This window comes from Cavia porcellus, unplaced genomic scaffold (genome assembly GCF_034190915.1).
Source record: "Cavia porcellus strain 051 isolate PalLab524CR breed Dunkin Hartley unplaced genomic scaffold, mCavPor4.1 scaffold_11, whole genome shotgun sequence".
Taxonomy (NCBI): Eukaryota; Metazoa; Chordata; class Mammalia; order Rodentia; family Caviidae; genus Cavia; species Cavia porcellus.
Window position 1 is genome coordinate 78,232,921 of NW_026947494.1, and position 23,673 is coordinate 78,256,593.

The window sequence follows — 23,673 nt, forward strand, 5'->3', positions numbered from 1 at the left end:
TTATGCTTAGCAATTTGGAGCACACAAGGCAAATACTTTCCCTGAGAGTCTGTACTTGAGCTTATGTAAATAGAGATTCTGAAGCCTGATTGTGTTATTTATCCAAAATTAATTGTCAACTGCCATATTAAAGAACAGAAAATTCAAGAAATGATTGTGTATTAGTCAGGTTTCCCATTGCTGAGACACAATGGCCAGAACCCAGAATTTAAGATTAAAAAAGTTTAAATTTGCTTATGCTTTCAGTCCCAGATTGGCTGGCTCCAAGGCAGAGACGTCATCATGAAAGGTCACGGTGAGCAAACCTACTCATTAGATAGTAACTAGAAAGAAAGCCAGGGGAACAGAGCAAGAAAGAATTCCAGAAACGAAGAGATGAGCCAAGCATAGAACCCCTGGCCATATCTCCATTCCCCACACAGACATGCACTGAAATATTCTCTACCCATCAATTCCTTGGGTGGGTCTCAAAGCCAATCAAGCTGGCATTGGTCCATGATGGCCACGGGTTATTATTATGCACTACTGAAGTTTGTTAGTTCCTGGCTTACAAGGTATGTAATGCCAATGCTTATTTTAAAAAGCTGATTACAGTAAAAGATATCATCTTAGTCAATTTCTCATTGCTGGGCAAATAACGACACCTGCAATTTAAAGGAGAAACAGTGTATTTTGGCTCATGGTTTTATTCCACAGTGGAGAGGCAGGGCAGGAAGCTTGTGGAAGCCAGGAAATAGAGACAGAAGTGAGGAGCCTGGGACAAGAACAGACCATTTTGGGTCACACCCTCCATGACTTCCTCTAGCCGGTCCCCCCTCCTTCCATTCAGCAGTGAACCTGTCAGTGGATTAATACAGGGATGACTGTAGGGCCCTTGTGTTCCAATCACCTTTCAAAGTATGAGATTTTGTGGGGACATTTTAGATCTAAAACATCACAGATACCATTAATCATCCTGAAAACACTTCCCCCATTTATCTCATTGCTCTTCAAACCCCTTTATTTCATTATTCTTGGCCCTTTCTGGAGGGGTTCTGAAAGTTTTCCTTTAAGTCTTTCACAGGTGTACTGTCGTGGCTGCCTCAATCGTCTAAATTGATTCAAAATATTTACCTCTCACGATTATTTTGACTTTGGTAAAAGCTAGAAGTCATACAGTGTCAGATCAGGTAAACAGGCATATGAAGAAGCAACTTAGTGCTTTTAGGAGTGTACCATTTTGTTGGATGGTACTTTGTTGGATGTTAGCATTCACTGAAATTTTGATTATGATTCATAAAAATGCTCATGGGACCAAAAGTATAACTCAGTGGTATAAGTGCCTGCCTACAAGTGCAAGGTCCTGAGTTTGATTCCCACGTACAAACAACAGTGACAACCACAAAGACAAACTCATGAAAAAGAGCTTCTAGAATTGTTTCAGAAAGAGACAGGAATGAGGGTCTAAGTGTGTTCAAGGGAGGGGAATTAATGACAATGTGTCTTCTCCTGTAATGAATTTTTTAAGTTTAAGCACTCACCATATATTTTGATCATACCTGGTATGTTGAAATCCTGGAACTGAGTTATAATATATGTATTCCCTACATGGCTTCTTACCCTCTTTATGTTTTGATCTAATTTCTCATTTTTGCATAAATTTTGTATAATTCATTTTGAGGTACTGAGTTAGATTTAGATACAGTATACATTTAGATAAAACTATATGACAAGTAGAAACAAATTCCTGCTCTACTCAACAATGACAGTGAGAGAAGAAATATTGGGGATACTGAGATGCATTCACAATGTTTAAACAGACACTAAAGACTACAAATGCTTCTCCATCTATGTAAGATCTATTATTGATTATTTTCTATTATTTTGTTAATGGAAATTGAGATCCAGTGAAAGGAGAAGGTATTATGGGGGCTGTGTAAATTGAAACTCAAGTGAGTGGATAAATTTAAAACACAATTATGGAAGAATGAACAAATATGAAATGTTCTTTGAAAGCCCATTTCTGACTAAGAAAAAATGCCCAAAACTAGTATGAAGATTGTTTCAAAGTGCTTTTGAATCAGTTTGCAACTAAAATCTCCAAGCCAGGATGACTTATATTTTTAAAATGAAGCTATAAAAGAACCAAAAAATAAAATTTAAGGCATAGATGCTAAAATGATTGGTCCTCCTTGTGCTCCATCGCCACATCCTTTTATCACTACTTTTGTCAGTCTAACCTCTATACAGAAGCTTCTACTCTTCCCAAGAGAATTTTCTCCACTCTCAGCATATCCTGAACTGTTCTCCTGGAAATTAGTATTAGATTATACAATTTAATATAAGAATTGACAGTTGTAGAGAGATTTCACCAATCCATAAAATACCATAGCTGAGAGTATTCAATTAGTAATAGTGTTGAATGTAGAAATAAAACAAGAAACAAATATTTTTAGAGACCAGAGACCCCTAGTGGATTGTGGAAAGGGTGTGGGCTGTGGTAGCCACAAGGCAGGAAGTAGCTGAAACAGCTGGGTGAATTACAGCATAAGCATGCTTGACCTCAAGCTATGGAACTATTGAAGATTGTGATCCGATCTAGTATTTAGAATATTAATGAAGTCAAGTAAACGGGCTAGGTTGGAATGGAGAAATCCTAAAAGTAAGAAATCACGATAGTCAAGAGATATGAGACCAAAACTAGGACCACAACAGTGGGAATGCAGAAGTGAATTAATTCCAGAAAAAGCATATGACAGATGGAACCATTTTATCTCTGAGACTGTGAGCAATATATATATATATATATATACACACACACACACACACACACACACATATATATATATATATATATATATATATATATATATATAGTTTATTTCTCTTCTAGTTCTTGAAGCAATTTAAATATGCCAGAGAGTGACAGGGTGATGATCAAGCCAAGAAAGACATGAGACCAGAAAGGAAAAAAAAATATATATCAGGACATTTCATTTTAAAAAATTAGTCAGAGAGGACTCCAAGAACATGATATTTTAGCAGAAACCTGAATAAAGTAAAATCTAACAGCTTAGTTGAAAGATTAATAGGGCTTACTCAAGTGATTACATGGCAAAACACACCATGAGTTAAGGCAGACGAGAGTGACGTCTTGAGAAGAGAAAGAATTGAAAATGTTACAAACAAGTAAAAAGAGCGAGCAGGGTGACCGTAACTTAGTGCGGAGTTGAGCGTGCCTTGGGGAGTCTGTGGCTGAGGGTAAAGAGGGATCATGCAAGATCAAAATAAATTCTGTGGTCTTGCCCAAGGACACAAAGCAAAGCTGATGCCCTGGTAAATGGGGCTGACGTGAGAACTCAGAACTGCTGTTTTCTACACACGGAATGTGTTGGAAGCAAACCAAGTGTCCACTTTTACGTTTAAAACAATTCTCCAGTGACGATGCTCAGTAGGTAATAGGGAACACACGTCTGGATCTGCAAGTAGAGGCTTGTTTAGAATGTCGACCCGGAGTCTGTACCCTTGCATTAAACTTACAGATTGGTGTTGGAGGAGCAGTTCTGGACCTGAGCCCAAAGGGACTCCCTGCTTTGGGTGTTGAAGGAAGCAGAAAATGTCGAGTACTTAGGAGACTGAGCAGTGGTCACAGATACGGAGAATTTGGGTCATGGCATGCAAGCCAAAAGAATGTGTAAGAGGCATCAATGGGGAGCTCTTCCTGGGAGTGGGAGAGCAAGTAGAAATTTCCAGAATGCTTTGTGAGGAGAAGGTTACCTGGGCAGTTAGCAAGAACCCGGGCAAAGAAGAGGTCAGGGCTGGCGAACCTGTGGTGTGTGTGCTGCAGCTGACATGCAGGGCCCTCTCTGTCAGCACAGGAACCCAGTCTTCCAAGCATCACCCCAGCACCCATCATCAGATAATGGGGTGTCAAATGCAAACTTTTACTCTCTGTAACAAACCTGTATCAATGGAAGGTCTGTTATTTGTGTTTTTCCTTTAGACTAAAAGATATTAATGGGTAACTCAGTTATTTTTTCTAAACTAAAATAACTAAACCACACTATTCAGGTTTAATTGTAGTTTTGGCATTTTGCAATAAAAAAGTAGGTTTTTTGGGTTGTGTTTTGGGTACTTAGTCACTAAAAGGTTCACCATCAGTGTTGTATGTAGTTAGGTGGGCCGCTGGCACCTTAAAGGAACAGAAACTCTGAGAGTTCTGATATCAAAATTTAAAAACTATTTTCCTTATACAAATACAATCTCTGCTGCCTAGCTAAGGTAATAAGTAAGTTGGAGTTATGATCAACCCAAAAGAAAACAATGGGGAGAGATGGGCTTATGCAAGGTCAGAATGTTGAGAGGTATGCACGGACAAATGGGAAGGTCACCTGAAAAAGCAAGTCTTGTACCCATGTTCTCTAGAGGAACAAAGAGAATCAGAGGTTTGGTGGCTCCAAAGGCCATCTGTGCTCCAGAGAGCCAGAACCCAGCAGCTGCTCTGTCCAAGAAGCTGAGAGCTGCTGCCCAAGAAGGATCAAGAATGCAGCACTCTCAAGGCTGAAGACCTGGGAGCTCCCCTAAAGAGTTGCTGGTATGAGTTTGTGTGGAAAGGCTAAAAAAACTGGAGATCGATGTCCTCAGGTGATGGCAGAGCAAAAGATGTACTCACCCGAGCAGAATGGAGATTTGCAAAAGCACAGGCTGACTTCTGTCTTTCTCTGTGTTCCATCCATGCTGCCAGCCTGTGGAATGGTGCCACCTGCACCAGGGTGGATCTAACAGTTTGCCGACCCATAGAGCAATCATCCCTAGACATTCCTCTAGCACACCCAGAGATTTGCCTCATTAACCTTCTGGGTATCCCTCAGTCCAGGCAAGTTGACAATCACAATTAACTGTCACCACAATATCCTGACTTCAGCATAATATAAATTGGGAAAATGAGCAAGATGGTGGGAGGGCTATTCAGAGACCTCTCCCTCAGTAAAGGAGGGGCTCTAGGAAGGCCCCTAGGAGGGCCCCTAGGAGGGCCTCTAGGAAGGCAGTAGTGCGATCCAGAGAGAACTCACAATGAAAGGCAATACACAGTCTTTTTGAGAAAGTGTGTTTCAGCTCAGGACTCTAAACTGTATGCCAAAGATCAGAATCAACCAAATCAATCAGATTGTTAGACACCCAAGGAAAAAAGCATCCCTATAAATATAAGAATGAAGAATAATAAATAAACAACTTTAAGGATTTGGATATTAGAATAAAAAGAGATGCTATAATGAGATTAGAAAATATATTGGTAAATAAAATTAATCATAAAAATGTGGTAACAACTAGAAACTAACAAATACAAGAATAACTTGCAAGAGTTCTCCAAATAAAAAAGTAAATATTAGAAAAAAATTAAAAATATGCTAAATAGAAAATCAGGAATACTTAAAAAAAATAGTGAACCACAATGAAAGTTCAACTTATGAAAGCAAGTTAGTACATGTGCAGGTGATGAATAGAGAGTCTATGTCTGAGACTAAAGGAAATGAAACAGACAAATTGGGCAATTGTTAGCTCATAATTAGTTAGAAACAAGGAAATAAATTCAAAGTAGAATGAAACAATGTATATTAAGATAAATAATATATTGCTAAATATGTATCACTGTCAGCAGCAATACAAGACAGATTTTAGATCTAAGGCTTCAAAGAATTTCAATAAAAATAGCTATCAATTTAGCTAAGTATCAAAGTATCTAAATATTAAAATACTCAAGAATATGAATGAAGTAACATATTTTCAAAATAAAGCTGAGAATCTGGTACTGTACAACCACTACTTTATTTAAGAATGAAAGCTAAGTAATGAAATTTTCAATTAAACAGAATTTTCCAAGAACAGTGACACTCTAAAAATTCTAAAAGGTTGTACTCATTCAAGTAGAAAAAAAAGTCTTGAAAGAATGACTGAGATTTGAAAAGAAATACAGGGTAAGAAAGAAATTGATGAACATGTAAGTATCATTAAGATATTTTTCTGTTCAGTAAGAATAATGATAGTCATTAAGATATAACGTTATGTAAAATGACATATGAATTACTTTTTAACAGTAGAATATTTAGTTGAGACAATGATTATTGGAATTAAAATAGTGTAGGATTCTTGTACATCTGAGTTGAGGTGTTGGTTGATAGGTGGGTAAAACTATTAACCTTTTACTTTTAAAAGAATTAATAGCAAAGATGGGGGAAATAACGGAGTAGAAAGTGAGGAAAAACTGGATAAGTAAAACTGGGCATGGTCCACGTGCCTGTTATCCCCAACCTGTGTAGGCTAAAGCAGAGGATGACTGAGAGAGTTCAAGCTCAGCCTGGGCCACATAACGGGTTCAAGGTTACCCTGAGCTAAATAGGAAGATCCTGTCTCAAAACATACAGAAAAAGAGAGAGAAGTAGAAAACCAACAAATTAATTATTTAAGTGAAAGGTAAGAAAGAGAAAAGAAAAGCCTGGTAGTTAATTCATAGACAAATTCTGTAAATATGATAAGAAATAAGTCAACCCAGATTTATTCAAACTCTTCCAGAGAATAAAAGTGGAGAAACTATCTATAATTAATAAAGACATGACAAAAAGTGCAGAAAAATATCAATACAAAATACTATTTAATATTTTGACAATCCACTAATTTTACTAGATTAATACAATAGCAATTGTTATTTTAGTAGATGCAGGAAAATGTTTCATTAAATTTACTGCATATTCATTATTTAGAAAAAATAATAGCAATATAGAAATAAACTAAAGCATTTTCTACCAAAATTACTTTAAAAAAAAGTATAACAAAGATATTTTTCAAAATGGATTCCATATAAATTTAATGTTATAGAATTCTCTTTAAAATTGGAAAAGAAGATTGCATTTATGCAGTTTAATCAAATTTCTGTATGTATTAGTGCATGTATTTTCCATACACAATGATTATGTGGGTAGTTGGTGGGTGTGCATAACACAGTTTAATTCTTCTTATGTCTCCTTGTGTTCTCCTCCCTGCCCTTTCAGTTTTGTAGTAGAAGATTCTGCCTGTACAAGAACAACATGAAAGAAGAAAAAAGGGAAATGATTATACATATGTATGTGTATATATATATACTATATATGATATATAATAATATCTATGATATGTAATTATACTACTGATCTCTGTTAGTTCATCAAAAGAAAAGTTGGTGCTTTCATTGTTTGATCATTTTTTCATGACTAAATCTTGTAATCTGAGCCACTTCTTTGAAGATAACCATATGTAATATATTAATAATTGTTAATCTCCTATTATGTTGTTTTGAAAGTCTGTATCATTATTTTTATTCTTTGCCACTTTAAAATAAAAAAGAAAGCAAAAATGACAAAAATGTTATGAATTTATAAGGAATACATATGTTTATTATTTATATGTGATAGAAGTTTACTCATACACAATTATGGATTGTGTATGAGTAAACTTCTATCACATATAAATAATAAACATCTACAGATAGATTATCAGAAATAAGGTTAGGCAAAATTATTGACTATGATGTGAACAAGTGAAAACTATTTCCCATTCCATATGGCAGCACCAAATGGAATGCCTAATTTTATTTGAAAAACAATAATTCTTAAAATGGAAAGAAAAGTATGCTAGTTAAAAATAAATCTAACAAAAGATGTATAACACCTGTGTAGAGAAGGGAAGAAATGTCATTTATGAAATGGAAGGAAAACGAACTCACTATTGTAAGGACATTAATATTTCCAATATTAATTTATAGCTCAATGGAGTTCCAATCAAAATCTTAAATGGGTTCTTGATAGAGGATGAAAAATGTTTCAAAAATGCAGGTGAAAAGCAAAGACCTAAGAATAACCAAGATGATCTAAATAGTGAGGTGTTAGGTGTCTATCAGAAATACATGTTATACCATGGAAAAGTGATTAACATATTTGCAAATAACATGTAAACAAAACTATATATGACAGCCATTTTCTAGGTCACTATTGCCAAAACTGGGTCTCAGTAAATCACGATGGGCAAGTTCCACAGGGACACATGAAATTGTATTCTTATTTTATGTCCCAAAATGAATTGTACATTTAAAAAATGATTTTAATATTTAAAACTGATAGTCAACACTTTAGAATAAAAAGTAAAAATTTTATTATAGGAGAAAAACTTTATTATGGTAGAAAAATTTGTAGAATGCATTAAAGAATGTCTAGTTATAAGAAGAGATTGATCAAGTCACCTACATTAAAATGCAAATTCTTAGTTCAGAAGCCAGAAATAGAGAGAAGATATTTGCAACGCGTGGAACTGACAAATTATTTCAAAATTATAATATGTGAATAGTCTCCTGAATTAACAATAAGAGAAAGGAAAATCAATTAGGAGATGGAAAAAGATAGTAAAGTTAGGGAAATATGAAGTCTGTCCCTGGGAATTAATGTAGGTGTCGGGAGGTGGTTGGTTTAAGAGAGCGAAGCTATGGTTTTTAGTATTTTGAGCTACAGTGCCGTTTAATAGAGGGAACCAGGAGCGAGGAAGAGACCTCCTTGGAACGCCAAGAGCACGGGGAACAGAGTGATACCCTCAGGGGTGCCCTACAGGGCAGAGACTGGTACCTACACTGCAACCCAAAACCCACCTGTTTGCAGCCAAATGCCAGTGCTGTGATTCAACCTGCATACTGAGGTTTTAGTTTAGAAAAAAATCACCTTACATATTACCATCTTTTTTTCTTAAAAGAAAAACAACACTCATATCACAGGTTTGCCACCACTGCCCTGAAGGAATGCCACTGGACAAAGCAACTCAGGCTGGAGAAGATTCTTAACACCTAAGAAAAACATTATCTCAGTACAGACAAAATAATTGAATATGTCAAGCATCAAGGAAAGATGCTTCAATAAAGATACAACTGTTTTTTTTTTTCAAGATGCTGAATTTAAGGTTCTGAGCAGATAAGCAGTCTCATTCCTTACAGTCAGGGAAACCCAAGCTTTAATGTCAGTGGGCTGTGGAGAAAAGGGGTCACAAGGACAGCGAGGAGAGTCTTTCCTTCTCCTCAAGAAATTTCTTTGTATATAGAAACCATTGTTCATTTTCTGTTAGCTGGTTCTAAATACCCTACAATGCTTTCATCCACTTGAATGGTTTTACACTGTCTTGATATGTTTGATGCTGTAGTATACGAAGTTATATTCAAATATTTCAAAGAAAAAGACACTATGGTAACTACTATTAAGTCGGGTTATTTGGTGGTGAAGCACTAGGTTGCTGAAACTGTCATGTTTTAACGTGTATTGTTACGTTGTTATGCCCTCTTTTATCTCAATCTCTCCCTTATTCATTAAAAAATTTAATTATTTTTTGTTACTTTCTTAAACTAAGGGGAAAATCACAAAAACTAACAGGATATATTATAGTAACTTTTTTTGATTTCCTATTAACTTGATTTGAAGTCCTGTAATACTCCCACTATCTTGTTTTGACTGATTAGACTCTGTTCTGTTCTGTATGATAGTATCAAGTATCAGAGTATAGGCAACTACTTTGAAGGCAATAAGATTCACTATGATGCCCATTCTGGGTTGACTATTATCCTCTTTTGAAGTTCTGTAATGTTTACAATGTTTAGGTTTTATTGGTCTTGTTCTCTACTGTTTTGTTCAAGTTTATGATACCTAATGAGATAGACAATTCTTCTTAAGCAAGCAAGAGGCATTATGGTAACCATTGTTGATAACCTTGTACTCTGTTTTTACATCATGTGCTATGTCTATCCTTGGTTTTGACTGACAGCTTTGTTTTATCATGTTTGATTTTATTCTCTTCCAAAAAAAAGTAATAAGATCTATGGGAGCAATAAAACCCAAAATGTGTAAATTTTGTTGTAATAAAGAGAGGAAAAAAATGCCCTAAAGGATACAACAGCAAGTGTGTATAGGGGTGTTAAATAGCTGACCATATTAAGGTTTTTGGTTGGATCACTGAACACAACTGTTTGCAGTCTCACTGTTTGAATGTTCACTTTGTAAGCTTTGATCCTGTGACCTGAACCACTGTCTCCAAGATGATAGTGTGTAATCTATTAACTGGTAATATCTTACTGATTTTTTTTTGTAGTTCTGTATTACTTGTACCCTTACACTGTTTTGTTTTGCTCTATTTTTTCTCTTTTTCCTTTTAAATAAAATTAAAAAAAAAAAAAAAGAAATTTCTTTGTGAAAGGAAGCTACTAAGAAAGTGGCCGTAACAGAGACCTGGGAGTAAAGGGAATGAACCTGTTTTTCTCAGGTGTTTTCTAAAGGGAGAGATGGCAAGATGAGCAGTAGACTGTTTAGGATCTGTCAGGTGGCAAGATGCGGGAGATTTGCCAATGCAGGGATGCAGTTGGTGGCAAAATATTTTTCTAATGGAAGAGACTTGGAAAGGCTTAAGAACCTATGTAGCTTACTGGAAAATGAGGAATGTATGGTCTGTTGGTTTCTGTTTTCTCTGCGGAGTAGAAAATGCTGATATTTTTTAGAAAAGCCTTCTGATAGACGACACAGACGACTTGAAAGTGTTGTAAATGCTTGAGTTTTGTTGTTAAATAGGATCTGAAGTGGCAAGGACAGCTGGTCTCTGACAATTGTTTCATTTTTACTTCAGAAATTTTGGCAACATGTGCATAGGTGTAGGACAGGACAGTGGGGTAAAGGGGTTGAGAGTTTTGGGGAAAAACATGAAAGAAAGGATGAAGCCTATACTTTGCTAAAAGGGAATCAAAATTAAGGTAGTGAGGTGTTGGCTAACAGCATAGATCTTTGGCATCTACACTAGGCTAGAATGTGGAGGTAACAGGGCACAGCACAGAGGAGCTTTGCTTTAGAGTGCTCAGGAGATGACACAGACCATGCTCGTGAGTACATGTGTACCCCACTGTCCTGTCCTACACCTATGCACATGTTGCCAAAATTTCTGAAGTAAAAATGAAACAATTGTCAGAGACCAGCTGTCCTTGCCACTTCAGATCCTATTTAACAACAAAAAAGCGAAAGTGGCAGGAGATAATCACATAAAGGAGGCTTCCACGTGGTGCGTTAGATGCCAGAGTTTTTGTGGACGAGGAGAGTCACGGCATTGCTCAAGAGGTCACCGGATCATCATGAGATGCCCACAGAGTACCGCTGGTGACCCATGAACTGGGGTCAGCAGCAGATACACTGTAAACAGCATAAAGTATAAATTTTCAATATATTAGAACCAAGATCTCACTTGAGAACAGTTTTCTGTTTTACTGTGTTCTTTTTTCCAGAAATACAAAAAGGCGTACGATGTGAAATCATTTACGCGGATCACTCCACTGATCACATAAATGTTACAATACGCCCAAAGACTGTGATAATCCCCCTTTCTGCTGTCACCTCCAACCTACTTGTCACTAATCTGAGTTTGTCGAATATTATTTCCTATAATGTTCATGTCATTGATTTATATTAATTCAAATTTTATTTTCAGATCATTGTAAAATCACATTCAGTCACAAGAAATAACATGGCAAAATCCTATCTACTCTTGTCTAAAGCTTTCTGCGGAATTAATAGCTTTCAAAGTTGTGGTACAGATCACAACCAGAGTAGTGACACTAGCACACCAAGATATAAAACATTTGCACTCCAAAGATCCCAAATTGTCCTTTTGAAAAACTGTTACAAGGCCTCCTTTTAAATTAAATTAAAGAAATTAAAAAGCACTTTTTAAGCTTTTGTTTTTTCTTGGCAGCTTCATCTCATGCTGAGAACAGAAACTGTCCCGGCTCTCAATGCCAGGGAAGCTGATTAAGCTGGGTTTGCAGACCATCCTTCCCTCCGTGATACATACTTCCTGGCTTCCTTCTGCTAGTATAAAATTCTAATGATACTGTTTGTTGGGAAGATGGAGCCTGGTATCTATTTTCCAAATTTTGGTCGAATGATGAATGAATTCTTTTTTGTTTGTTTCACCATCATTTTCTCTTTGTTAATGGGACTTCAGATGTAGGCCAGTGAATCCAGTCTGGCAGGGCTTCCAGACTCCAGTGTCTGGGAACCCAGGGGACAAAATCGCCCCACTCCCTGTTGGGTTTCTGGTCCTGTCCCCGCTCCTAAGATCATCTTCTCCATTTCTGTGATTTTGTCCTTGCAAGATTGTTACAGGAATACAATCATTCCGCATGTGGCCTTTTGGGGTGCACTTTTTCCCATAACACAATTAGAGATTCATGCAGATTCCATTTGTAGTAATAGTTCACTCTTTTTATATGTAAGTAGTAGCCCACAATATGGAAATTTGTTTAATCATTGTCTATCGAAGGAAGGACGTTTGGTTGTTTTCAGTTTGGATTATCTTTAGTAAAAACATTATAAACATTCATGTACAAGTTTCATGTGAATTTAAGACTTCATTTTTTAGTGATAAAAACCCAAGAGTGTACTTTCTTTGTTATTTGGTAGTTAGTTGCATGTTTAAATTTTTAGGAAATTTTTCTTATTTCTTTCCAGAATAACCATATTGTTTTTGTTTCCACCAGTATAAATCTGTTTTTCTATAGGGAGTTTAGTTGTTACAGCTTTTTCTTCTGGCTATGTTGATAGTGTTGCTGAAATTCTAGTATAAAACTCTGGCCCCTTGGGTCCCAACAGGCCAGAGTGGCCACTTGCCCCAAAACACTATTTGAGTCAAAAATCTGTGGTGAAAGGCAGGAAAGGAGATTTAATCTCCATGATCACGCTACACGGATGAGGTTCAAGTTTGGTCTTTTAGGGACTGAAAGAAATTTGGGTGTTTTTTTTTTCTTTTCCTTTTCTTATAGTCTTTTGTGAGGCAGTGTCACTGCATGTTTTAGGCTGACTTTGAACTCACTTTGTAGCCCAGGCTGGCCTCAAATTCACAACTGTCCTCCTGCCTCAGCCTCCTGGGATTACAGGCATGTACTATTGTGCCTAATTGAATTTTGGTATTTTATAGAAAAGGGAAACAAAAACTAGTGTTTGATGCTCCCACAGTCAGGATAGGAAATCCTGATCATGCAGGGATCTGGTGCATGCTTATTTCAGAACTGGTTCTGTAAGAAGGCTCTGTAACTGGCTCTGAAGAAGGCCTTCTGGCTTGAGGGGGAAATTTAGTTCCCAAGAGATAATTGCTCCTCGGTTATTTGTGTGTGTGTGTGTGTGTGTGTGTGTGTGTGTGTGTGTGTGTCGGGGGAGTGAACTTATCATGGGATGGTTTACTTCTCCAGGAATCTAAAGTAATTGTGGATTTAGGGCTAGGCATTCCCCATGGTGGGGAATCTGGAATCAGTTTCAGATACTGGCAGGTGGATGTCTGCAAATTTTGCAAGTGTCTTGTTTATTCTTGTCTTGGGGATCCTCAAACCTGAAGGAGGATGAGTTAGGCCAGGTAAATTTAAACCCAATCTTACGAGTTTTTAGATAGAGTTTCTTTTTAAGTGATAATTGTTCCTATTTGCAGAATCTGACCCAAAGTTTTAAGGTAATAAAGGAGAAAAATATCAGATGAAAGCAGATATTATAAGCTTTGTCCTGCTTTTTGATTCCCATCTGGTATCTGTAGGCTGAGCCTCTGGGTCCTGGAAATAATAGGCATGCAGTGATACCTCACTGTGATATAATCTGTATTTCTCTAACGACCGTAAGTACTTTTTCATGTACTGATTTGCTAACCTTATATTTGAGTACAGTGCCCTAAGTGTTCTCTATTTTCTGTTTGTGCTGTTTTGATTTTTTGACTGTTGAATTTTTAGGATTGTTTATTTATACACTTTTTGTGGCATACTGTGTTACAAATATTTTCTCTCAGTCTATAACTTGTTTTTTTAGTATTCTCAATGTGAGTTTTTCCTACACAAATGTTTTATCTTTGATGAAGCCCAGTTAATCAATTTTTTCTTTGAAGGATCATGCTTTTCATGCAGAGTCAAAGCACTTTGGTCTTAAACTTCAAAGGTTTTCTCCTATGTGCTTCTTTGAAGATTCATAGTTTTACATTTTATGTTTAAGTTTATTCTGCATTTTGAGTTAATTTTATGTGACGTGTAAGACTCATGTCAAGATTTTTTAGCCTGTAATCATCGGGTTGCTCCAGCCCAATTTGGTGAAAGGCCTCTATTGACTTACTTTTGTACCTGCATCAAAATCAACTAGGCTTTCTTGTGGGGTCTCTTAGTGGATCCCCTACCCTGCTCCATGGAAGGTGAGTCTGTGTCCGCCCTTTCCCCAGAAATGCACTTTCTTGATGGCTCTCGTGAAAGTCAGCCTTAATATATAAGAATATATAAATATATCTGTTCATTATTTAGAGTACCTCTGATTTCTTGTGTCAACATTTTGTAGTTATGAGCAAATCAAGTTCTGTGCATTTTCTTTAGATTTATACTTTGATGTCCCATTTTTGAACAGTTGAAAATTATTTTCCAGCATTTCTGCATTAATGTGTTTATTGATGGAATACACAAATACAGTTTATCCTGTATTTCATCAACTTTCTGACGTCACTTTCAATTTCTTTGAAGATACCTTAGCATTTTCTATATGAACGATAGTGTCGCCAACAAGCAGGGACGGCTTCATTTCTTCTTGCGCAGTTCATTGCTTCCCAGCCCATTGCTTGCCACATTGCACTGACAGGACCTGCAAGCACTGAGCTGAATCAGAATGGAGAGAGCTCCCATTTATGCTGTAGTGCTCATGTGTGTGGAGCTGTCCTCTCCATTACTGTGGGTTTCTGTGTACGTGCTTTCTCAAATTGTGTATGTTATTCTAAGAGTTTTATTAAAGCTTGTGTTTTTTTTTTTATTTTTAAATTTTTTGGTTTTTAATAAGTGCATGATTATGGTGCGCATTAAATACATTTATTATGTATTAAATATGTGTATCTCCCCTTATTATTTCTCAGTTCCCCTTTGCCTTCCAAAAGGTTTTATATTTAGTCATAAACGATAGTGAACAGTCAATCATGTTTTGTGCATTGACTATTACGTGATTTTTCTCCTTCACCTATTAAATTGGCAGATTATATTGACAGATTTTATTTAGAGAAAAAAAGCAAAACAAAAAGGTAGAAATAATACAGAATTTTTAAAAAAGAAATCACTAGTTGATAAATTGCGTATCGTTATCTTAGAAGTAGTTGCTCAAGTCACAAAATCAAAGCATAAAAGGTAGACAATCAAATAATGATAGTATAAACCATTCTGTTTGATGAATTAATAAAAATGTAGTAGTATAGTTATCTATCTTGCACGCTTATCCATACATTTGTATCCTTTAGAGCACTTTGTTTCCGTTCAGTATCTCAGTATCTATTATACATTTTGGATCTTACTACTCTTTCAGTTATATTGACAGATTTTTAAATATTGATCCAGTTTTTCATCCCAGGAATGAACCTTGTGGATCGTTTAATGCTGAATTCTGTTTAATAGTTCTTCATGGTGAAGTTTTTGTATCTGTTCATAAAGGATATTGGTCTTTCCCTTTATTTTGATATTTTCTCATCTGGTTTGGAGTTTGCATCTGCCTCCTGAAACAAGTCAGGGAGTTTTTCTTATTTCTCCATTTTATGGAAGGAATTATATAAATTGATACATTTTGAAAAATTTTGAATAGAATTCTACAGCAAAATGACTTTAGTTCTTTCCTGGGGATGCCTTTTTCAGGGAGGGTTAAAGGTTAAAAGCCCAATTTTCTTAATTGTTATACAGGTCTTCTAAGTATATAGTTCATGTTGAGTGAGTTGTGCTAGTCTGTATTTTTTGAGGAAGTAAGGTTCTCACATAAAATGTAATATTTTAATCATAACTAGAAGTAAACTTTTATGCCACCATGTAGTTTCATCTTGGATTCACAAAAGATGCTGAGAAAGCACGATAAGATCCTTGTGCCTAGTACTCAGCTTCAGGAATAAAATATTCCCAATGTGCCTGAAGCATATGTATGTTTCTCTCTCTTTATTCTTACTCTCACCTTTGCCTAATTGTCACCTACCCAGGCTTGGCGGTGTTATCTCTCCAGATGTTCGAGTAATTGACTTTTCAAAATGAGTATGGGTAGTCAATACAGTGACCAGAGGAGTACTGTTTGATGAGGCTGGTAGATGGCGACAAAAACTGAAACCGACCGACCTGGTGTCCTTTTGCCTCATTTGCACAGCCCTGCCAGTGTTCACTCGGCTTCTGCAGGACACCGGTGTGGCTGTTGGCAAGACTGTAAATATTTCATGTCATGCCCAAGGAGAGCCAGCCCATAATTACATGGAATAAGGGAAGCACTCAACTAAGACTGTGGCAATATTAAAAACATCAACAGAGGTATTGACCCCCTGAAACCGAGATAATGATTTTCATACTGATTTATTGCTGTTGTGACTTTTGCTAGCAAGTAATACTTTTTCCACCACAGTACGTTTATTACCTGGTAGTTCACTTTCCTTTTTTATTTTTATTTTTTTAGATGATTGTATCTGATTTTGGCTCAGGACTTTGATACAGTTAATCCTGCCTTATTTGCTTGACAATAAGAATTTCCTAAGCATAACTAAATCCATCTGAGGAAAAATTGCCTTTCTCATATATAAACTAAGAATTTAGTGGCTAGTGAGAAACCCTTTTAAATTAATAACTCAGAAATGAATTAAAATAGATCATTAGCTAAAACAAGAAAGGAATGAAAAGTCTGGAGTGAAAGGGACCTAAGAAACTATTTCTGAAGTTTCCAAACTTGAACGGCTTTAAAGAAATAATAGCTCCTTATTTAGATATTTCATTTCTTTTGAACTTTTGAGCTATATTCTTTCAACACAATTGCTTGTTCCATTTTAAGCTTTTCACCAAAATGCAACGATTACTCTCAGAATCCAGGATTCTTAAAAATCAATAAACCTACACACACTTGAATGGCAGGGTTTATGAAAAGCTGTGATAAAATGTAAATTTTTTTACAAGGTTCTATAACCTTTTTGACTTTTCTAAAGCCAGTGGCTTATTTTGTTGTTGGCACATAGCAACAAGCCTTTGTACTGTGGAGCTCACATCTTTTGTATTATAGCTCCACACCACACGTGGTTCTCTGTAAAGAGAGTTCAGTGGTCTCCAAGTTGAGTCTTTCCGTTTGTGTCCTCTCACATTGTCGGAAAACTTTTCACCAACACCTCTTTTGGTTTTTTTGAGTTATGGGTCTTGCTGGGTTGTCCAGTTTCCCTTTGAGCCAAATCCTGGGCTCAAGCATTCCTGCTGCCTCCACCTACTGAAGACCTCAGACTCTCAGTACACACTTCAATACTTGGCTTATAAAGCCTTTCAGAAATTAGTACATATATTCAGATATTTTATGCTAAAATGGGAAGTGTGAAAAGCACATTTTAGTCCATATCTAAAGCCTTCTTTAGTATACTACCGAATGCTTCATCAGCACAATCAGATCAGCACAATTACTCACGGTATTTTTTTCTAACAGGCAGCTTCAAATAACATATTCGATTGGGTGCTGACTATACGCTGGGTATTTGCCTATGTTATCCCACTTTATCTCCACAACAATCTTCTTTAATTCTACTTTTGGAAATGGAGTGAGTTAGGACACCTTTGCTCCAAGCAACAGAAACTGCCTAATATAAACAGACAAGGGATGTAATGGAGAGCTGTCTGATTATTCAGATTCTAAGCAAAAAACAAGGATCTATAGTTCCCCTGTGGGGTCCAGCAGTAAGCAAGGAGAACAGAAGGGAAAGGAACAAGCCCAGACGGAAGACTCAGTGTGGGCACATCAGGGGGAAGGGGTGCTGGTGCTGGTGCTGAGGGAAAGAGCAGCTGGGCCCTGCAGGCTATGGCTGTCACCTTGCTGCCTCAAATACGGTCTCTCCTAAGTTACCCACCCATCTCCTATTTCCTATCACTTTCTGCACTGAGGAAAACTGTTCATGACCTTGAACTTTGCCTGTACCTGGCATGTGACAGATGGGAGAATCTGAAAACCTATGAGACCTTCTTACCACAATAACCATCATGGTGACACTGTGGCCTACTCTTTATAATGGGGTGTGGGTTCTTTTGAAAAAAAAAAAAAAAAAAAAAAAAACCTCCTCCATCCTTAGGTCCCTCCAAGACTTTTAGAGCGGGACAGACAGGACAGCTTGGTCCCTGCTCTTCTTCACCTGCTGTTGCTAATGGTTGCTTCTTTTCCTTTTAAACTTAGCATCACTACAATGATGACGTAAATCTATTCTAACCACAAGAGAATGCATTTTGCAATAGTTCACATAACATGTAGTTATTTTTTATCGTTTTAAAAAATATTTTTAGTTAGGAAACCTGGTTACTATATATCACTGCAGCTACGCAAAACATGATTATATGTCACAAAAAATAGAAGGTAGTCAAAAATAAAGTGTTTTGATGATTTGTGATGGATTTGTGATCATTTTAAAATTGTTTTTATTTCTCTTGTCAAGTTCTCTTTTACCAGTAAACAGGATATGAATAAATTGAGTATACCCATCCATTGCTGTGATGATTTAAAAATAATCATGTGAAGTAACTATGTGACTGAACATTTGAGTATTGTACTTATTTTAGAGAGAGACAAGCCACACTTCCTGCAAACCCTTTTCCTTTCTTCTTTCCATTAGATTCATGTGACACCTCCTGTGTGCTTGACACATGGCGGGTGGTCAGTAGATATTCGTTGAATGAGGGAAGGTAAATAAAGCAAAATGTAAATATTTATTTTTATGGGATCTCACTGTCTTCCAGTGACCCTTTTTCACTCTGTAGGCAGGTGTCTAGATCACTGAAGTGATAAATTCCAGGTGGACGGTGGAGGCATGCTGACCATTTATGACTCAGGGCAAGCTGATGAAGGGAGATACGAATGTGTGGCTCAGAATCCACTTTTCTCTGTTGCAGCTGATACGTGTCTTACAGTCACTGATGGGTACTTATAACTTCTTTTACAATATCTTAGTAATATTGGATTTTTCTGATCCTGATTCATCTCATTACACATGTTCCCTTACACATTTTTGTAGTCACATTTTGCTAATAGTAAACCTATGCTGTTATATTATTTTTATATATAAACAGTGTTAATGAATCTAAAGCCAAAGTAACAATACCAAAAGGGAACATTCATGGTGAGAATTTGCAAATGTATGTCAAATTTTCTTAAAAATTGAAACGTAGGGTATAGGATGTATTCATTGCCAAAATGTAGAGTCAGACTGAAGGTTAATATTGAAATTCAATACTTATTAGTTACTGTGTCTTGATATATCCTAGATTAAAATAAAAATTCATCAAACCGTGAAGTAAGCTTTGCCATCATGAGATCAAATACCCCCATATTCAGAAGCATTTATAACTGGCCGAAACATTTGACCCTGCTTTTTGTATGTTATCATGAATCTGGTCAAATAGTTATAACTGTTTGCTAGTTATTCTGCACTGTTAAAACATGCTTGCCATAGTCTTCTAAAAGTTAGTGTTTTTCCTTGAATGATACCGTTGCTCTTAGCAGTGAGAGAGTCCATTTGCGGGCTGACTTGGGCAGGCTCAGGATCAGCAGTGAGGGTAGGCGGAGACAGTCTGTGATGGTCCAGTGAAGGATCAGCAGAGAAAAGCACAGCACGGGTGTCCGCAGGAGATGGTATCACAGAGGCTCTTTTACTTATTTTTGTGCAGAGTTTAGTTTTGCTGTGTTGACAACTGGTAGCTAAAATAAGTGAGCCCAGCTATAAGCATCTGCAGTGCTGTTTTTGGCTCTGCCCAGATCTTAGTTGTCTTAGATATGGGTAGATTTTATAAATATGCTTTTGCAGATTCATTCATTTTCCTCACTCACATGGGTTTATAAGAGAGATGAGGTAGCTATTATAAATTTTGGCCCAATTTTAGATTTATAACATCATAACCTTAAAGACATCTCTATTTTCCTACCCTATCAGTTGTTCCCTACTCTACCACTTACCAGTTTTTCTCAGATGTGAAACTTCTGAGCCACCTGTTTGTCAGAATCTTTTAAATAAAGTGTACATTTCCATTACTCGCATAGCAATCTTTACGTATTTATTATATGGTATGGCAAAATGTATTCTCTATAAAGATTATGCTTAAAATTGTACTGATCTACTTTAGTAGCCAGAAAATATTTATTCTTTTTTTATTATTTAAAGAGAAAAAAGAAAGGAAATAAAAAAACAAAGCAGTTAAAAGGGTACAAGTAATACAAAATTTCAAGAAAAAAAATACAGTAAGAAATCACTAGTTAATAGGTTACATATTGTCATCTTAGAAACAGTTGTCCAAATTATAAAATTAAAGCATATAAAGTGGACATTCATACAGTGATATTGGAGACAGTTCTGTTCAATGATCCAACAAAAGCTCAGTAATATGGTTTTCCATCCTACACACTCAAACATACATGCAGTTATATCCCTTAGACCACCTTCCTTTCCTTTCTTTTTTGCAATAACAATTATACTTTTGGGGTTTTATTACTCCCACAGTTCTTATTACTTTTTTTTTGAAGAGAATAAAACCAAACGTGACTAAACAAAACAGAGTCAGTTAGAACAGAAGGATGCGCATAGTACATGATGCAAAAACAGAATATCAGGTAATCAAAAATGGTTACCATTGTGCCTCTTGCTATTTTTAAAAAGAGTTGCCTATATCATCAGGTATAAAGAATTGACCAAAACAGTACAGAACAAGATCAATAAAACCTACACTGGAGACCTTACAGGACTTCAAAAGAAGATAATAGTCAAACCATAATGGGCATTGTAGTAAATCTTATTGCCTTCAAAGTGGTTGCCTATATCCTCAAATTTGATACTATCAAACAAAATAGAATATAGTAAAATCAGACAGAACAAGATGGGGAGAGCAATACTGGGGTTCAAATCAGGTTAATAGGAAAGCAAAAAAGTTACTCTAATATATCCTGCTATTTTTTTAATTTAGTTTTCCCTTAATTGAAAAAAATAAGAAAAAATAGATTAATTTTTAAAAAGGGGGGAGATTGAGATAAAAGAGGACATTGTAACAGAACAACACAGGTAGGAACTGAACAATTTAAGCATTATTGTGTTTCACCACCAGATAATTTAACATAATAGTAGTCACCATAGTGCCTCTTTCCTTGAATTATTTGAGTATAAGTTGGTATACTATAGCATCAAGCATATCAAGACAGTGTGAAGCCATTCAAGAGAATGAAAGAATTACACCAGATATTTAGAACCAGCTAATAGAAAACGAACAACGGTTTCTATATTATCTCTTTGCCTATAAAAAATTTTGTTCAGAAAATATTTATTCTAATAAAGTCAGAAATTCTTTATCAGAACTTTTGAATGTGTCAGAATCTTAGTCTTACTCTGTTATTCTCTGTGAGTTTGTGTTTTTCCTAATTTAAAATCTTTGGTAGTGCGCTTTTTATAAATTTATGGAGCTCTCTTTCTGCTGTTCAACTATTTATGAGACCTGTAGAAAAATACCCTTGAGGTATTTTGGGAAAAAAAGTTATAGAATTTAAAGGAATAGCACTGTGTTTAGAGATACCAGAAATATTTGCTATTAAATGAACAAACGAGCTTTCTGTCTTCTGTATCTGCTTCTTCCTTGCTTTGCAACAAACATTGTCATTAAGGAGAAACACTATTTCAGAATCTCTAACAGGAGAAGTACATTTTAACACGTAGAAATTTAATTAACTAATTACATCCTCTCTGAATAAAAGTCTATGTATCCATTCAGGCGAGTGGTGCTACTGGTAACTGAGTCCTTACTTCACGTGAATGGGGCTCTGGATGGAGACCTCAGCACCACGAGCAAGAAGAAAAAGGAGGAGGAGAAGGAAAAGGGAAGGAAAAAAACATATTAGACATTTTATTTATCAAACCTATCAGATTTTTAAGGCAGTGATATTTAATACCCATCAATATTCTGCACAGGAAACGTAAAATAACCCTGTAGGGGTATGGTAACAGCAAATAGAAGTTATTCAGCCAAGAGTTTTTCCTTTATCTTTTTTGTTCTGAAGACATGTGTATATCCATGTAAGAGAAAATTAATTTGTATCTTCATCTACCAAATAAGTTTCATGACATTAGAAGCATTTTTATCCAGGGAAGATGTAAGAACATAAATTTAACCTTAAATAAAATTAAGATATAAGCAAAGAGTATGTGTTTGTTTGAACAACCCAAATCAATAGGCTAGGACAATACAAAATAACATTCAGAGAACATTTAATGATTTAGACCTTTTAATTCATCAAGCTATGATACATGAAAGGAAAAGTCCATGCACTTCAGAGGAATTTCCAATCTTGCTGCCCCACACTTAAGAGTTATGAAGTGTTGAAATTATGTTTGCATAACAAGTGATACGCAGAGGATCATGTGCTTTGAGTTTTTATTGCATATTAGAAACTATAACCACAAAAACTATCCAAAATAGTAAAAACCACATGATAACAATCTAGACAAAATCTAGGCATTATCTATAAAACAGACATTTTATTTGTTAACAGTTATATTAGAGATCTTAAAGCAAAAGCAAAAGAGTTTCCAAGGCTCAGGAAGCTTATTTTTCTCTTAGATTTAATATATATTTAAAAGTAATTTTAATACATTTTGAGCACCTGTAAAGCTGATAGGATATTTACTGGAGACACTTTTGCTTAGGAGGTGTTCAGTGCATTTTATGCTATCAGATCTTATCTGTGGCAGCACACTGCTTTCTTTCTCTAGATAATGTTTTGAATCTGAATGCATTTTATTTTATACAAAAAAATTGTTGAAGAACAATTTAATTTATCATCTCCATTCCAAATTGACGTGCTGCTGCAAAGTAGAGGCCCATTTCTTGCTGTGAAAATAATTAAATCTGGGAACATATGACATTTTTGTTGAACAGTTGAAGTGCGGGGTAGCGGCATTAAGTCATCAGACCTTACTGATCTTAGATACCTTGGATAACTAACTTCCTCACCTATAACTAGACCTAATTTCCTCATATTTTAAAAAGATAGAGCTAACAGTTCTCAAGAGCCCTTACTGACATAGAATTTCTGTTTCTATTAGAATTTTGATATGTAATAGTTGAGGAAGCAATCTGTGGAATTCTAGGTGAAAATGCACAGATGAAACAGAATTTATTAAATGAATGACTTAGAGCACAAATAACACCCAACTGATTGCAATTTCATAAAAATAAATGTAAATCTAAGCAACTTTTTTTTCTGAAACTCTGAATTGCATATCTGACCGTCTGTTGGACATTTCCTGATGCTGGACTTGGAGTACTTCACTCCTCTCTTCCTTAAAGTCCTTGCACCCTCTGAATAACACCACAGCCCGTGTCGGCAGGCAGACCAAGGGGCCCTTATACGTTGGTTTTTTTGTCCTCTGTCTCCTTAACCCCAACTACTTAGTCTTCTCAGTTTTTTTCCCAAAGATCGTCCCCCTGTTTTTCTTTTCTTTTTTTGCCCTTCTATTGGAGACTGAGTCCAGAGTCTCTGCACTGAGCTGCATTTTTTCCCTTTTTAATTTTTGGCTTTGCGATGGAGTCTCCCTAAGTCGCCATGCTTGAACTTGTGATGATACTGACTCTGCCTCTAGAGC

The 23,673-nt window shown here is 36.0% G+C and overlaps 1 non-coding gene across 16 annotated transcripts in view; it reads left to right on the top strand.

The window, feature by feature from the left end:
* The window catches only part of LOC100718470 (uncharacterized), a 286,223-nt gene that overhangs the window by 177,853 nt on the left and 84,697 nt on the right, over positions 1–23,673 (top strand). Inside the window, exon 6 of one of the 16 annotated variants that reach the window (XR_010050631.1) lies at positions 247–295. The exons of the other annotated variants lie outside the window; for them this stretch is intronic. This is a non-coding gene — a transcript (uncharacterized LOC100718470). The remainder of the gene's footprint in view (positions 1–246; positions 296–23,673) is intronic. 16 annotated transcript variants of the gene reach the window in all.